This window comes from Vulpes vulpes, chromosome 5, assembly GCF_048418805.1.
Source record: "Vulpes vulpes isolate BD-2025 chromosome 5, VulVul3, whole genome shotgun sequence".
Taxonomy (NCBI): Eukaryota; Metazoa; Chordata; class Mammalia; order Carnivora; family Canidae; genus Vulpes; species Vulpes vulpes.
The window spans coordinates 66,082,435-66,098,328 of NC_132784.1; the positions used below are offsets into that span (position 1 = coordinate 66,082,435).

The following is a 15,894-nucleotide window of genomic DNA, read 5'->3' on the forward strand; positions in this document are numbered from 1 at the left end:
ACTTAGGTTCATGGGTAGTGCCTCTAGGGCCACTGCCTGGGCCACACCTGGGCATTCTTTGACTCATCCATAGCTGTTCCACCAGACCTGTTTCCAGGATGGAAGGCACATCATCATCCCAAAGATTTCACTGCAAGGGTCCACCAGCCCATCCAAGCCCAGAATCCCACAAGGACCTGATGATATTATAATATAATAAATATGAATTTGGCCCTTATTCTCAGGTTTCTGGCATAAAAAGTTCTAAAACCCTTGGAATTTCCTGAGTGACAGGAGAGAGGCATCTTTTGTTATTCACAAGCCCTTTTCAGCCCCACCCTTAGGCCTTTAGGAATGGGAGAGGGGCTAAAGCTTGAGTTAATCACCAATGACCAATCATGTTTATGTTATGAAACCTCCATAAACACCCTAAACAACAGAGTTCAGAGAGCTTCAAGTAGACATCCCCCCAGCTCCACGAAGACAGAAGTTCCTGTGCTCAGGATACTTCTGGACTTTACCCAAAGTACTCCTTCATCTGGCTGTTCGTTTGTATCCTTCATAATAAATAAGTCAGTAAACATAAGTAAAGTGTCTCCCTGGGTTCTGTGAGCCATTATAGTAAATTATCAAACCCAAGGAAATCGTCTTGGGAGCCCCCCTATTTACAGCCAGTCGGTCAGAAGTACAGATGGCAGCCTGGCACTTGTGACTGGCGTCTGAACTGGAGGTAATCTTGTGCAATTGAGCCGTCAACCCATGGAGTCTGCACTAACTCCATGTGGTTAGTGTCAGAACTCAAACTGTAGGACACTCAGTTAGTATCAGAGAGTCAGAAACCTGGTTGGTGTTAGGAAAAAACACCAAACATTTAGTGTCTACAGTGCTGTGGTTAAACACCACGAGAGATCTTTGAATGGGAACCTATCAATGACTGGAACCTTGCGTGTACTCTGCTTGGCTGGCTGATCTGGGACAAAAATCTCAGAAAAACAGTGGCTCCTGTGGGAAATGTCCTCCTGGGACCATAAATCTGCTAGGAATGGCTGTATTTGCCCTCTGCCCTAGATAGACCCTTCATCTGCTTCCTGGGGAATAAAACCTCTTTAAGCTATATTCTCGCCTTTCGGAGAAGCGAGCTAGGATAGAGAAGAAAACAGACTCAGAGTTGTAAAAACAACAGAGAAGTCGGCTGCAGGATTAGACTCAGAGCTTTGCTTAGAAGGGAAAGCATACCATCCCCTCACTGGTGACCAGTCTCAATGTATTGACTTCCCCTGTCCTCAGCAGGTGCCCTACCTGTCTGTTCTGCTCACCAAATACCATTCCAAAGCCCCAGCACATGAAACATGAAAACAAAGCAGTTGGAAGAACAGAAACCAGAGTTATAAATGCATATTCTGAGTGTGCTAGGAGGAAGGATCCTCCTCTCCAAAATGCCTCCCTCACCTCACATTTTTACAAAAAAAAAAAAAAAAAAAAAGTAAAAAAGTAAACCATTCAAATTTAACCTCCACAAATACACTGTTTTGCTTAGACTAAGTCCCAGTGCTGGCAGGCAGTTTCAGCTTCCACCTGCCCTGCCTTGGAAGTAAAGGGAAAGCTCCAAGTACCTGGAAGCGGTTCCTCCTGCCAGTCCACCTAACCAAGCAGCAAGGGGCTCTGGGAGGCTCACCAGGCAGACGATATGCGGTCTCTCACCCAGACACTGTCAGTAGCACCTGCTCTAAGAGGGAGAAAAGGAACAGTCCTATGAGGCAACAGTTAGAAAGATTCAGGAATTAAGAGGACTCTGCTTGATCTCTCTCTAGATGTTTTCTCCAGATACGTCTTCAGACTAGCTGCTCTGGTCTCAAGCAAACTCAATTTTCTCAGGAAATTGTGAGTTAGGCTTAACAGCCCAGTCCAAACACCGCATTCCATTCCAATTCCCTATTTCTATGCCTGTCCAGTTAGTCTCTTCAGCTTGAGGAATGAGGATGCTTTCCCAGCTCTGCATCTCAAGGTGGAGGCAGAGTTGAAAATTCGTGCTAAGTCCTTTCTGCACTCCACCCATGGTAACCTTTCTTCTCTAGCACTCTGTATTTGCTTCTTCCTGCCCATTGCCACCTGATCCAGTCCATGCGTACATCAGGGATGTCTGAGTCACAACGACTGCCTCTCAGAGCTGGTCTCCCACCCTGACGACCTGCCTCTCCCCATTCTGGGCCAGTCACCACGCTACTTCCAGAAGAGTTTTTCAAAACCCCATTCATCTGTGGGTGGTTGTCTGCTCAAGCATCTCAGAGGTTTCTCATTTCTCAGATCCCAGCAGGCTGCTGGGCATCACAGAAAGAATTCCCCCAACAGGAGCCATTCTTTCAACAAGTTTCCTAAGCACAGAGTCCTGTGGGTTCAGCAGTGAACCTAACAGGCACAAATCTCCATCCTCACAGGGCTTCCATCATCTTCCTCCCACCAGTGAGGGTGGGGCATCACCCTTCCCAATGCATGGCTCTTGTTATCATCATGACTTTTCTCCATGTGCCACCACCTGGATGCTGTCCTCTCCTCTCTGTAGAGGTGGCTTTTAGGCAAACAGGCTTGAGCGATGGAATGTAGAAAGGGCCCACAGGCCCTTCTGGTGACTCACCTCAAAATATCCATAGGCCCTAACTAACCAATGGGTTACTTGCAACCACAGCTTGGCATAGTTACCAAAAAAGGGAGAATTCCAACAGCCCCTAACCAATGCCTCGCTGCATCTCTGCTCTGCTGCCCTGTCCTCTGCTACCTTGCTGCATTCTATAAAGTGCTATCTCCTTTGTTCTGCCTCGAACAAATCCTTTTACCACCCAGCCTCCACCCCACATCTGGAGGCCTTCCTCTGATGGGGAGAGATTCCCCCACTTAGGCACCACACTCTCTGCCAGCCTAAATATGACCCCCTTGTCTCTGGGACAGCTCTCCCAAGAAGTCCCTCCTGTGTGGCCACCCACCTGACACAGTCCCCCTCAAAGTGCAGGCCTCCCACCTCCTGTCTTCCACTCTATAACATGTTCCCCCTGTGGCTCCTATCCACTAGCACCATCAACACAGCCACTATGATGATGTGTCTGCTGGGTGCCACTTTAAAAAGTGATTTCGTTTAATTCCCCCAACGGCCCTGTGAGGATGGTTTCACTGCCTCTATTTTATAGATGAGGAAACCAAGCCTCCCAGGAGTTCAGGAAACTACCAGAGTGACAGGACTGGTAAAGGGCCAAACCCAAACTCCACTCCTGACTGCCTGACTCCAGAGCCCTGCTCTTAACCACTTCTCTGGGAACTGCCTGCATTGGGCAGCTCACCTGACAGAAGCAGCCCTCAGGGGGGAGGAGTTATAATGCTTCCTCCTTAACAGGCACTACTTGAGCGAGCCTGTATTTTGCCCCAGCACACGCATGCATTTTCTCTCCCGAGCCATGGGATACACAACCAAAGGCAAGGGCCACAGCATTGTCAGATCCTCCTATAGCCCTACAGTATTTAGTAAAGAGCAATGCCTGCCACAGATGCACAGCAAACACCTGAGGAAAGAACAATTTCTTGGAACACCTCACAATCATAACCTTTGCCTTTCTCAAACCATTCAACTGTGAAACATCTGTAGGCTTAGGTCATGGGGAATGTATTCTGCCAAATATTCAACTGCCGTTACTATCAGAGATAAAAAGGGAGGGAAAGGGAAATATGAATTGGGTCAGTAAAAACACAAACAGTGGCTTTGCAAACCAGCTGGAAAAGAACAGTCGAAAGCCTGGCAGGTGGAGCAAAACCTTCAAGTCTTGTAGAGATGGCCCTGCCTTTGGCCTTATGGCAGGGAGGAGCCCCCAGCCCTGAGTGAAGGCTCCCGGTTGGCCAAAGTCCAGTGACAACAAATGGCTCCTATGGGAGGAGCTGCAAACCCCCATGAAGAGTTGATGAACTAAAGTAGGAAAGACTGAGTTTCGGAGTGATCTCTTCAGCCCTTACACTGTGACACGGCCACATCACATTCTAATCCTGTGTGACAGCAGGAAGGTCTCAATGCCAGGAGTTAAGTTGTTGCTTTCAAAGCTTCCTGGCAGAGCTGGCTGAGTCACTGAACCCCTCCAATCTCTGATCTATCATTCATAAACAGTGAAACCATGATCCTGACCAGTGTCTGTGAGGACTATCCAATGAAATGATGAAACTGTAAAGTGCTGTACATATATGAGGAGTGTTACCAAGAGAAACAATAGAACATCAGCAGATGATGTTCCATGGTATCCTGGGAAGTGCTGATCATGATTAGCCCCCAATATTTGGTGAAACCTGATGACTAATGGTCAGGGGAGAAGCTGCCACTATTAGGTTACAGCAACTGTTCTATTTTTCAAAACTTTCTTTTTTTCTGTATTGTAATTCCATTCTGCTATCCACAAGCAGTCAGTAAAATTTTGTAAAATGTCCAGTAATATTTTTAAATGCTGTTTTTCAAAGTTATTAAACTGGTTAGTCTGCATGTTTCAGGCAAAATGGTATAATAACCCTTAGACAGGGAGAATGAGATGACACACACAAGAGTGGATAGACAGCTGACCAAAGAAGGAAGCAACCCAGACAGGTTTCATTCATTTAACAAATATTTTGGGGGGCCTATTACGTTCTAGGTTTGGTAGAACACAGAATAAGCATTCCTTAGGTATTTCTAGAAATACTTCGGGAGGGGAACATGGTAAAAGACAGACTTCTTGCAGAATAAGTGTGAAAAGACCTCAAGTAATTGTTATTTAAGGATTAAACTGATATGTTGTCCCTGATGACAGAAGAGATCCAAGCTCTCTCAGACTCAAACGTCAAATACATTGAAAGTTTGCCTCTCCGTACCTGTGTTCATCCCACTGCCTCTGACCTCTGTGGTTTGCAGGGAGAAATGAGCTCTTAATCTTATCAAAGATTCCTTGTTTGTGATGAGTTGCTTAAGTGCTGCTTTAAAGATTCTTTATGAGATGCCTAAATGTGGCTTTCTTTGAGTTTCCCTATTTGGAGTTTGCTGAGCCTCTTGGGTACGTAAATTACTGTTTTTCATCAAATTTAGGAAGCTTTTGGCCATTATTTCTTCAAATATTTGTTCTGCCCCTTTCTCTCCATCCTCTCCTGCTAGGACTCATTATGTACACACTTTACCAGAAAGCCACAGGGATGCCTGGCTGGCTTAGTGGGTAGAATGTGCGACTCTTGGTCTTGAGGTTGAGTTCAAGCCCCATCTACTCAACCTAAGTAGAGCTTACTTTAAAATGGAAATGGAGAGCAGCCCGGGTGGCTCAGCCAGGGCAGCCTGGGTGGCTCAGGGGTTTAGCGCCGCCTTTGGCCCAGGGCCTGATCCTGGAGACCCAGGATCAAGTCACACGTTGGGCTTCCTGCGTGTTGCCTGCTTCTCCCTCTGCCTCTCTCTCTCTCACTCTGTGTGACTCACTCTCACTCTCACTCATGAATAAATAAATAAAATATTTTTAAAAAATAAATAATAATAATTGCAGTTTCAAATTCTCTAGGATTGGAATCTTAAACCAATCAATCTAGAATATGCTGGTCAGCACCAAAGAGGTAATCTGTCTTCTGGGTCTTACCATCCCCCAGAGAAAGATAACGTAATCCATCTAATAAGATCACCTAAGGTAAGGTGACTGATCTGGAACAATTTCTTCTTTTATTCTGCTAATAACTCCTTGCCTCACCCACCCCCTCCTATAAATACCTTCTTTTAAATACCTGGTACCACTCCTCAGAGCTCTCCTCTACTTGCTAGTTGGGATGCTGCCAGATTCATGAATCATTTAATAAAGCCAATGAGATCTTCCAATTTACTGTTGAATTTTTGTTGTGTAATAATGCTGATAGGCTTGATGGTGTTGTGCAGGTGTCTGAGGCTCTGTTCATTTTCCTTCATTCTTGCTCCCTTCCGTTCCTCTGAATGGATAATCTCAATGACCCATCTTCAAGTTCACAGATTCTTCTGCCTGCTTTATTCGGCTATTAAGACCCTCTAGTGAGTTCTTCATTTTAGCTATTGTATTTTTCAACTCCCGAACTTCTTTCTGGTTCTTTTTTTAGTAATTTTAAGATTTTTTTAAAATTTATTCATCAAAGACAGAGAGAGAGAGGCAGAGACACAGGCAGAGGGAGAGGGAGAGAAGCAGGCTCCATGCAGGGAGCCTGACATGGGACTTGATCCCGGGTCTCCAGGATCATACCCCAGGCCGAAGGCGGCGCCAAACTGCTGGGCTACGGGGGCTGCCCTTTTTTTTTTTTTTTTTTTTTTTTATAATTTCTATCATTTCTATTTGCTGAGGCACTGTTCTCATACTTAGTTTTTTAGACATGTTTTAACATAGCTGATTTAAAGTCTTTATAAAAGTCCAACATCTGAGCTTCCTTGAATACAGTTTCCTTTGGCAGCTTTTCCTATGCATGTGCCATTCTCTGTTTCTTTGCAGAACTCATAATTTCTGTGGAAAATAAGATTTAGTCATTTCTCTTGAGTAAATGTTCCTTGGATTGCTGCAAGCCTTTAATTTCCAGAGTTCTGAAAAAGATTATTTTTACAATTTTTGCCAATTTTTTTCATTTCTTTAGAGAGAAGCATCTTTTAAGAAGTCTTTATTCCACTATTCCCCAGGAATCTATATCTTGTATGGCACTTAGAAAGTGGTTTTCATCCCCCTAAACAATTTGTTGGAGAACTGAGGTAAAAGAGAGGAAGTCTGATAATTAAACACTATCCCTGATCTTATGTCCCACATAGTATTATAAATTACACCCTTCTATTTCTTTTTTGTGGAGGCCAAGAAAAATTAAGGCCATCCCACCTAAAGTTTAGCATTAGCACAAGTACAGCCATCTTAGGCCCCTGTGAATAAGAGCTGAACTTTATGGGAAAAACTGCAGAATGTCCTCAATGTCCTCGGCAGGTAATCCCATATCAGAAAGACAACAGAGCCCATGCCCATGGTAGAAAGTCTCATATACGAATGAGAACAGGGGATCCCTGGGTGGCGCAGCAGTTTAGCGCCTGCCTTTGGCCCAGGGCGCGATCCTGGAGACCCGGGATCGAATCCCACGTCGGGCTCCCGGTGCATGGAGCCTGCTTCTCCCTCTGCCTATGTCTCTGCCTCTCTCTCTCTCTCTCTCTCTGTATGACTATCATAGGTAAATTAAAAAAAAATTAAAAAAAAAAAAAAAAGAATGAGAACAGAGCTCAATGCCCTTGAAAGCCCCACATCAGAATGTACACAGAACTTGGAGAAATTCTTCCACCCCTTCTGAAAATCCCCTAGACCAGCCTATAAAAAACCCAGCTGTAACCCACTTCAAGGTCCAAGTCCCTGCTCCGCTGTGTCGGGCACACTTGGACGCAAGCTCGAGCTTGCTAATAAACGCTCGTGCACTTGCATCGGTGTCGGCTCCGTGGTGGTTTCTCGGATTCACACAACATTTTTAAAGCTGATTATTCAAAATTAAAAGACACAGCAAAACAAAACAATTTAAACACATAATTTTATAATTCCAGCATCCAGGAAAAAAATGTTGGTATAGCATTTCAAAATAACCAAAAAGATGTTATACATTCTGTTTTATAATATACCTTTCTCAAATAAACACATCTTGTTCTAGGGTAACAAATTTAGAGCAACAGTTTGATTAGGGTACATGGGCTATTTTTAAAGCTGCATTATATAGACATTGAACAGACTGCATATGTAACAATACTTTTTGATGTACATTTTGGTTTCCCATTTTCTTTTTTTTTTCCTTTTTAAAGATTTATTTTTAAGTAATCTCTACACCCAGTGTAGGGCTCAAACTCCCAACCTCAAGATCAAGAGTTGCATGCTCCACCAACTGAGCCAGCCAGGTGCCCCAGTTTCCCATTTTCTGCTATAAAAATGCTGATCTGAACAGCCCAGTTTGTGTGCTTGCCCCATTATACTTTAGGTTACATATCTAGAACTGGAATTGCTATGTCAAGTGCTGTTTATTTACATTAAGTTTTAGGTGTGATCTTCTATATATCCTCTGCCATTTATGTCCTGCCCCACGGTGGAGCACATCTTCCTCCCTCTCTGAACAGAGATTCTGCTAACTCAGTGATTCACTGCCATCATCAATATACTCTTTATTATCACACAGTGCTGCTTCACCACCTGAAGGGGAATCTCAGAGCCAAAGGTAAAGACTGTATTTCAGACTGCAGAGCGGAAATCTAAGACAGTCCCCCACTCAAATTTCCTTTTCTTGGAACTCCACAGACCTTCATTCTTACTCACGTGGGGTGACGTCAGCATTGGCCATCACAGGAGAGGTCAGGCTGCATTAATAATTTTCAACCAGGTCCCACTAATCACCCACAAGTTTCCTGAGGCCCCACCTAGTGACCAGGATGGGAATGCAAGTCCACATCCATTTATCACCTAACATCAAATCTATAAATAGAATTTGATGGTAATGGCCCCTCCAAAGAGATTGGTAGCTCTCCACTGTAAGGTCGGGAAAAGCCAGGGTTCTTAATATTTCCAGGAAGGTGAACTGAAGAAAAGGAAAAAGGCAGGCATGGGTTCTTGGTACCAGGATTTCTTGGTAATCAAGCCTGACCAGAAATCACCAGTCTCTGAAGTACCAGATTCCCTTTCTCTTCATTTGAGAAGATGTAAGAAATGGAAGCCGGGGGGATGGTTAGGGGATAGAATGTTAGACCTAGACTCCGAAGACCAAGACTCAAATTTTCGCACTGCTGGGTCACTGACCTGATTTTACAGCTATTCCTTGGTCTAACAAAGCCTTGGAAGTACACAGAATCTCAACTCCACCTATTTCGTACTTTAATTCCACCTATTTTGTGACCATAGTATATGAGAAATGAAGCCTTAAATAGGCTAATTGAATCTAGTGATCCAGTCATATAGTATGGCAGCCTGGGTGGTAAAGTGCAGAGTTTCATGGGAAGAGGATTAGATAATGTGATGCTTCAATCTGGGACATATGGGCTGCGAGACTATCCCCATTTGGGGGCAAAACAGCAATGAATCAGGGCTCTGCCTAGCAGTTGGACTGAAAGAAAAAGAACTAATTTTATCCTGGCTAGGATCTCTTGAGTTATAAAGAAATATCATCTAGTTGAGAAACTCCTCAAGTTGTTTAGGAAAGTAACTTACTACAGTTTGAAATCACAGCATGATTTCTTTGTTAGGCAAGATTCTCTAATTCCAGGAAGATAAAGCATTAAGAATAAATATGCCCAAGAAAATAAAAACCACAGTATTTATAGTTTTGTGTTAAGAAATCTGTATGTTGGGATCCCTGGGTGGCGCAGCGGTTTGGCGCCTGCCTTTGGCCCAGGGCGCGATCCTGGAGACACGGGATCGAATCCCACATCGGGCTCCCGGTGCATGGAGCCTGCTTCTCCCTCTGCCTGTGTCTCTGCCTCTCTCTCTCTCTCTCTCTCTCTATGTGACTATCATATCATAAATAAATAAAAAAAAAAGAGAGAGAAAAAAAAAAAAGAAAAGAAAAGAAAAGAAATCTGTATGTTATTGGGACGCCTGGGTGGCTCAGCAGTTGAGCGTCTGCCTTTGGCTCAGGGCGTGATCCCAGAGTCCTGGGATCAAGTCCCACATCGGGCTCCCTGCATGGAGCCTGCTTCTCCTTCTGCCTGTATCTTTGCCTCTATCTCTCTGTATCTCTCATGAATAAATAAATAAAATCAAGAAAAGAAAAGAAAAGAAAAGAAAAGAAAAGAAAAGAAAAGAAAAGAAAAGAAAAGAAAAGAAAAGAAAAGAAAAGAAAAGAAAAAGAAATCTGTACATATCTATTATTCTATGTACTTTAATTCAAGGGAATTCAGTCTGTTCAGAATAACGAGTTAGTCTCAAGATTCCCAATTAACATATGTAACTGAGTAATTGGTTCAGACACAATTTTAAGCAGGAATTTTATTAAGTTTAAAATTAGTATGGCAGATGACAAATAAGCTCAAATATGCCCAACATCAATAGTGACAAAAGAAATTCACACTGGAACCACAAAACATGAATACACATCTTTTAGAATGCCTAAAATGTAAAAGACTGACCATATCCAGTATCAGTGAGGTGTGGAGAGCCTGGAGCTCTCATACACAGCTGGTGGGAATGTAAAATGGTACAGCCACTTTGGAAGAAGGTTGGGCAAGTTCAAGTTACACACATGCCTACCATATGATCTAGCCACTCCACTCTTACATGTCTACCCAAGAGAAAAGGAAAGATATCCACACAAAGACTTGTACACAAACATTTATAACAGCTTTATTTAGAACCACCAAAACCTGGAAAATGAGTGAAACAACCAACAACAGGTGAATGGATAATAAACACACTGTGGGGTACCCACATAATGGAATACTACTCTGAAGCAAAAGGGAAAGAACTACGGATGGATGCAACAACATGGACAAACCTCAAAAAATTATGCAGAGTGAAAGAAGCCAAACCAAAAAGGATACATACTCTCTGATTCCACTAATGTAAAATTCCAAAAGATGTCAACTAATCTACAGTAACAGAAAGCAATTTAGTGATTACTTGGGGCTGGGGGAAGCAGAAAGGGGTGGGAGGGAAGAACTACCAAGGGGCATGAGGACATATGGGAGGTGATGAATGTGTTCATTATCTTTTTTTTTTTTAAAGATTTATTTATTTATTTATTTATTTATTTATTTATTTATTTATTTATTTATGATAGACATAGAGAGAGAGAGAGGCAGAGACACAGGAGGAGGGAGAAGCAGGCTCCATGCTGGGAGCCCGATGCGGGACTCGATCCCAGGACTCCAGGATCGTGCCCTGGGCCACAGGCAGGTGCTAAACCGCTGAGCCACCCAGGGATCCCCGATGTGTTTATTATCTTAAGTGTGGTTAAGGTTTCACAAGAGTATACATATGTGAAAACATACACTGTACACTAAAGATGTGCAATTTATGTTAAATACACCTCAATAAAGTGAGTAGAATAGCTTTCAAGTGGTAAAACATAAGAATGTTTAAGAAAATTTGTCAGCTTAATTTATTAGATTTACAGGAATTATTTAAGCATTAGGGATATTTGTTAAGCAGACAATGGAAGCATTAAAATAATTAAAGAAAGTTGAATGTAATTTATAAATTCAAGTTATAATTTTCTTTTTTTTAATTTTTTTTATAAATTTTTTTTTAATTTTTATTTATTTATGATAGTCACACAGAGAGAGAGAGAGAAAGAGAGGCAGAGACACAGGCAGAGGGAGAAGCAGGCTCCATGCACCGGGAGCCCGACATGGGATTCGATCCCGGGTCTCCAGGATCACGCCCTGGGCCAAAGGCAGGCGCTAAACCGCTGCGCCACCCAGGGATCCCCAAGTGACAATTTTCAAATGAGTTAAGTTTGCAAATGGAATCAAGTATTAATCAGAAAGTCCCTTCAGGGATCCCCGGGGCCTGCATCACAAACCTCACCCTGACATTCCAGTCACCTAAAACTCACCAAATCACTTAGTCTGACCTTCAGTTTCCTCATCCATAAGAGAGGAATCCAGAATAAACAATACATTTATTATTAGTGATTTCATGTTAATAAATTTCATACTGGTAAACAGCACATTAGTAAAAGCAGTGATATGCAAATACAAATAATCAGCAGTAGGATATCACTTCAGAGAAATAGCCTTTCCCAGACCCCTGGCTGACTAAGGACAGACATGTGAAAGGTGCCACACGTATCCTCAGAGACTAAGCATGACTCAGCACAGACAGATCATGGAATTTTACCCAAGGCCTCAGCCAGGGATGAATGTCTATGGGGAGGGGAGCTGCCACATGTGGAGTTTGGCCCCATTCCCACACAGCTGGTGGAAATGTACTTAGAGCAGTCTTGGATACCCACCCACCCCCACCCCCTTCTCTGGCCTGCAGGCAAATCAGGATAAGGAGCTGCGGACAGCAGCAACAAGGGGCTGCTGGGACGACCTCAGTTACACCTACCGGCATTCTGCTTAAAAAAAAACAAAAAACCAACAACATCCCACATCCCCCTCCCTCCAGGATCACCAAGGAGACAGCAAAGGAGAAGAACAGGGCGGCCACCTCCCATGGCAGTCTTAGTTCCAGTAACTAATAAGCAAAACTCCAGGGACTCAGCAGGGACTTGGGGATGAAGTGCCAGACAAGCCTTAACAAATCAGATGAGCTGGTAAAAGGCAGCCCTTCTTGGCAACTAATTTTCCCTTGCTACTGATGGATTTGAGGGAAGATATACAAGAAAAGAAGACACTCTTAAAAGGGGGGGGAGGGGGTCAGAATCTGGGATACTGCTAATCAGCCTTCTCTGGGCCCCAGTTTCTCAGCTCCATAAGATAGGTGGTTTGGGGCCTTCACCCAACTTTCGCACCTCTCCTCAAAGGGATGCAAGTAAGAGCAATAACATTCAACTCTGTCAACCAAGAACAGAAAGAGAAGAGCAAACAGAGAACAGGGCAGTGGAACCTTTATGGAGTAGAGTCCATCAAAAATTCATACCCATCTGCCTTTACTCCACCTGGTTCGCATATAATGAGTTTTTTTTTTTTTATAAGTAGGCTCTACACCCAATGTGGGGCTTGAATTCACAACCCTAAGGTCAAGAGTCACATGCTGAGCCAGCCAGGTACCCTACTCCACCTGCTTTTCAAAGCAAATGCAATCCTAGAGTGGAAAATGGTCCAAGACATAGGACTAGAGAGGATCATGGGAACATATCAGAAAGCAGGACAACTTCTAAGTCATGAAGGGTCACCTGAGAAGAACTCCTGCACAATGGGTGGAAACCCAAGAAAAATCCCAACACAAAGGAATCTCCACTCTGAGCACAGAACCTGAGCCATGGGGAAAGTTGTCCCTGGGCCACAATGTCCCCAGGGCCCCCAGCTACAAAATGAGGATAATAACTGGCCTGCCTCTGGATGTACAAAGAGCAACATTATTGGTGTCTGAAATACAGGGGGAATGCTAGACAGAGCGCAAGGACCGTGCCCAGCTAGGATGTTCATGTGGATTAGCAGCAGGAAATAGTACTGGATCGTTAGGTGTACTCTGCCTAGAGGGCCTCGACATTAGGCTGAGATGCACCCTGATCAGTGCATCAGGGGAAACCTGTGTGAGAGAAGCAGCTGGTTATATATGACAGTGCTGCCTGAGCACTACATGGGAGAAGGTCCAACTGCACCCCCTGGTCCCCTTATCATTTTGACTCCCAAAGCCTGAGTGTCATTGTCTGGAAACATGTGTCAGGTGTTTTTACAGCCAGCTGACAGAGCCACCTCCCAGATCCAGCTTCACACTTCCCAGAGTCCCCCACTGCCCAGCCGTCTGTTCTACTCATTGACTCAAGGGGTCTTCCCAGGAGGTGCCCAGCTCTAAACATGCTTCTTGTGGTCCTGGGAAGCCTCACCAGCATCCCAAGCCACACACACTTCCAGAAGTCAGGCCTCCTGCTGAGGCTGCTGGCTACCAACTGTGGCTGGCAGGGAGCCAGATGTCACTTTCCTATGTAAACCAAGAGAGAGATCAAGTACAGATGACAGTCACTTGGCCTTTTTTTTTTTTTTTTAATTGAACTCGATAACTGATGTTCTAGGACTGCTAACATCTACAACTGCTCCTGAAGAAGACCCACACACATCCCACCGACCTGGATTCAGGCACGGACTTACCCTCAGTGTTCTGTCAGTTCTCAGAAAGCAGCTGCTATCTAAAGTAAAAGAAAAAAGAAGTGTTATCTTCATTTCTCTGAGCATTCCCCCAAAGAACCTAGGAGTGGCAAGAACATAGATTTAGAACCCAGAGAGATACCTGTTGCTTTGCTTCCATCTTAGGGACTTGGGACAGCGGTGGGGGTTGGGAGCCCAGGACAGCACAGGGCTGAGAGCACCCTGGTTCTTTTTTTTTTTTTTTAAGATTTTATTTATTTATTCATGATAGACACAGAGAGAGAGACAGAGACATAGACAGAGGGAGAAGCAGGCTCCATGCAGAGAACCTGATGCAGGACTTGATCGCAGGACCCCGGGGTCACGACCTGAGCCAAAGGCAGATGCTCAACCACCAAGACACGCAGGTGTCCCAAGCACCCTGGCTCTTATCCAACTGTCTGGGCCCCACCCTTGACGCTCAGTCACCCATTCCCATAACCACTCAAAGCCTGTTTCCTCGTCTGTGAAATGGGAATGGTAACAGCATCCAGCTCATAGAGTTCCCAGTGAGGTAACACAGACAAAGCACTGGCACCAAGCCTGGTACAAAGGATGCTCTCAGACATTAGCCAACGTGCTTATTAGTAAGAAGCATTAAAGTAAGACCTTTCCTAGCACCCACTACATAAGAACAAGAAGTTCTAGAAATTTGTATTGTTTTATCTGAAGTGCTTTCTCTTCCTGCCCACCTCCAGCCAGCCCAGGCCCACTTTCTGGCAGAGCTGTCTCTAATCCTTCAGGAGTTACTTCCTCCCCTTTGGATTCTCTGAGCCTGGTTCCTATCTCACTAAGCAACCTGACACTAATTAAGAACTGTCTTACGTGACCTGAGAGCTGATAGGTCTCCTCTTTCCGTTTCCTCAGATCTTTTCCTGCAGAGATAATACACACACACACACACACACACACACACACACGAGAGCACACCCCTTGTTTAGATCCATGGAAGCCCATAATTTTTCAGATTTCTACAGACTTTTTCAGTTTTTTTGTTTGTTTTTAAAGATTTTATTTATTAAAAAAAAACAAAAAACAAAAAAAAAAAGATTTTATTTATTTATTTGAGAGAGAGAGAATGAGTAAGAGCAGAGGGAGGAGAAACAGACTACCCACTGAGCATGGAGGCCTACAGAGAGCCAATCCCAGGACCCCCTGAGATCATGACTGGAGCCAAAGTCATACACTTAACCAACTGAACCACCCAGACACCCCTTGTTTTAGAAAGGCCACATCTGGGGGATCCCTGGGTGGCGCAGCGGTTTGGCGCCTGCCTTTGGCCCAGGGCGCGATCCTGGAGACCCGGGATCGAATCCCACATCAGGCTCCCGGTGCATGGAGCCTGCTTCTCCCTCCGCCTGTGTCTCTGCCTCTCTCTCTCTCTCTCTGTGACTATCATAAATAAATAAAAAAAATTAAAAAAAAAAAAAAAAAAAAAAAAAAGAAAGGCCACATCTGTCTGTCAGCTCTAGCCACTGGTCAGTAAAGAGCAAAATGGAGACAAAGGCCAGCAAGCCATCAAATGTACTGAATCCATGTTCTAAGAAGATCAGTTGCCTTGATAGATTATTTCAAGGCTAGAAATGAATGTTTGAGGCATTAAGTTCAATAAAATATTTATCGAGCACGTATCTTGCACGAGGCAGCCTGCCAGAAGGCACAGGCTCTGTTCCCCAAAGGCCCAAGAGCAAGTTGTTGAGGGCTAGCAAATAGAGGATGAAAACGAAGGGGCACCTGGGTGGCTCAGTTGGTTAAGTGTCTGCCTTTGGCTCAGGTCATGATCCTAGGGTCCTGGGATCGAGCCCCACATTGGGCTCCCTGCTCAGTGGGGACTCTGATTCTCCCTCTGCCTCTGCTGCTCTCTCTCAAACAAATAAATAAAATCTTCAGGAAAGAAAGAAAAGAAAAGAAAGAAAATGGGGTCATGTTTGAGAGGGAGTCAAGGAGACTCCAAGCCTGGTGGCTTGGGGTGGACATGTAAATGAGGGCCTAATGGCACTTTTGCTGTAGAGTTGTTGTCATGATCACATGAAGTGATACATGGGGAGAGGGGCCTTGCAAGGCCCCCTGCCACCATACAGTTACAGTAACAGCACCATAAAGGTTGGCTTTTATTGTTAATAACAATAATTATT

The 15,894-nt window shown here is 44.2% G+C and overlaps 1 protein-coding gene across 20 annotated transcripts in view; it reads right to left on the bottom strand.

Annotated features, from left to right (window-relative positions):
* The window catches only part of PC (pyruvate carboxylase), a 100,680-nt gene that overhangs the window by 81,154 nt on the left and 3,632 nt on the right, over positions 1-15,894 (bottom strand). For 10 of the 20 annotated variants that reach the window (XM_026004322.2, XM_026004323.2, XM_072758478.1 and 7 more), the window contains exon 2: positions 13,724-13,761. The gene's annotated coding sequence lies outside the window, so the exon portion shown is untranslated. Of the gene's footprint in view, positions 1-1,592; positions 1,706-13,723; positions 13,762-15,894 lie in introns of all 20 variants that reach the window. The other 10 variants (XM_072758472.1, XM_072758475.1, XM_072758482.1 and 7 more) reach the window with 4 other exon arrangements.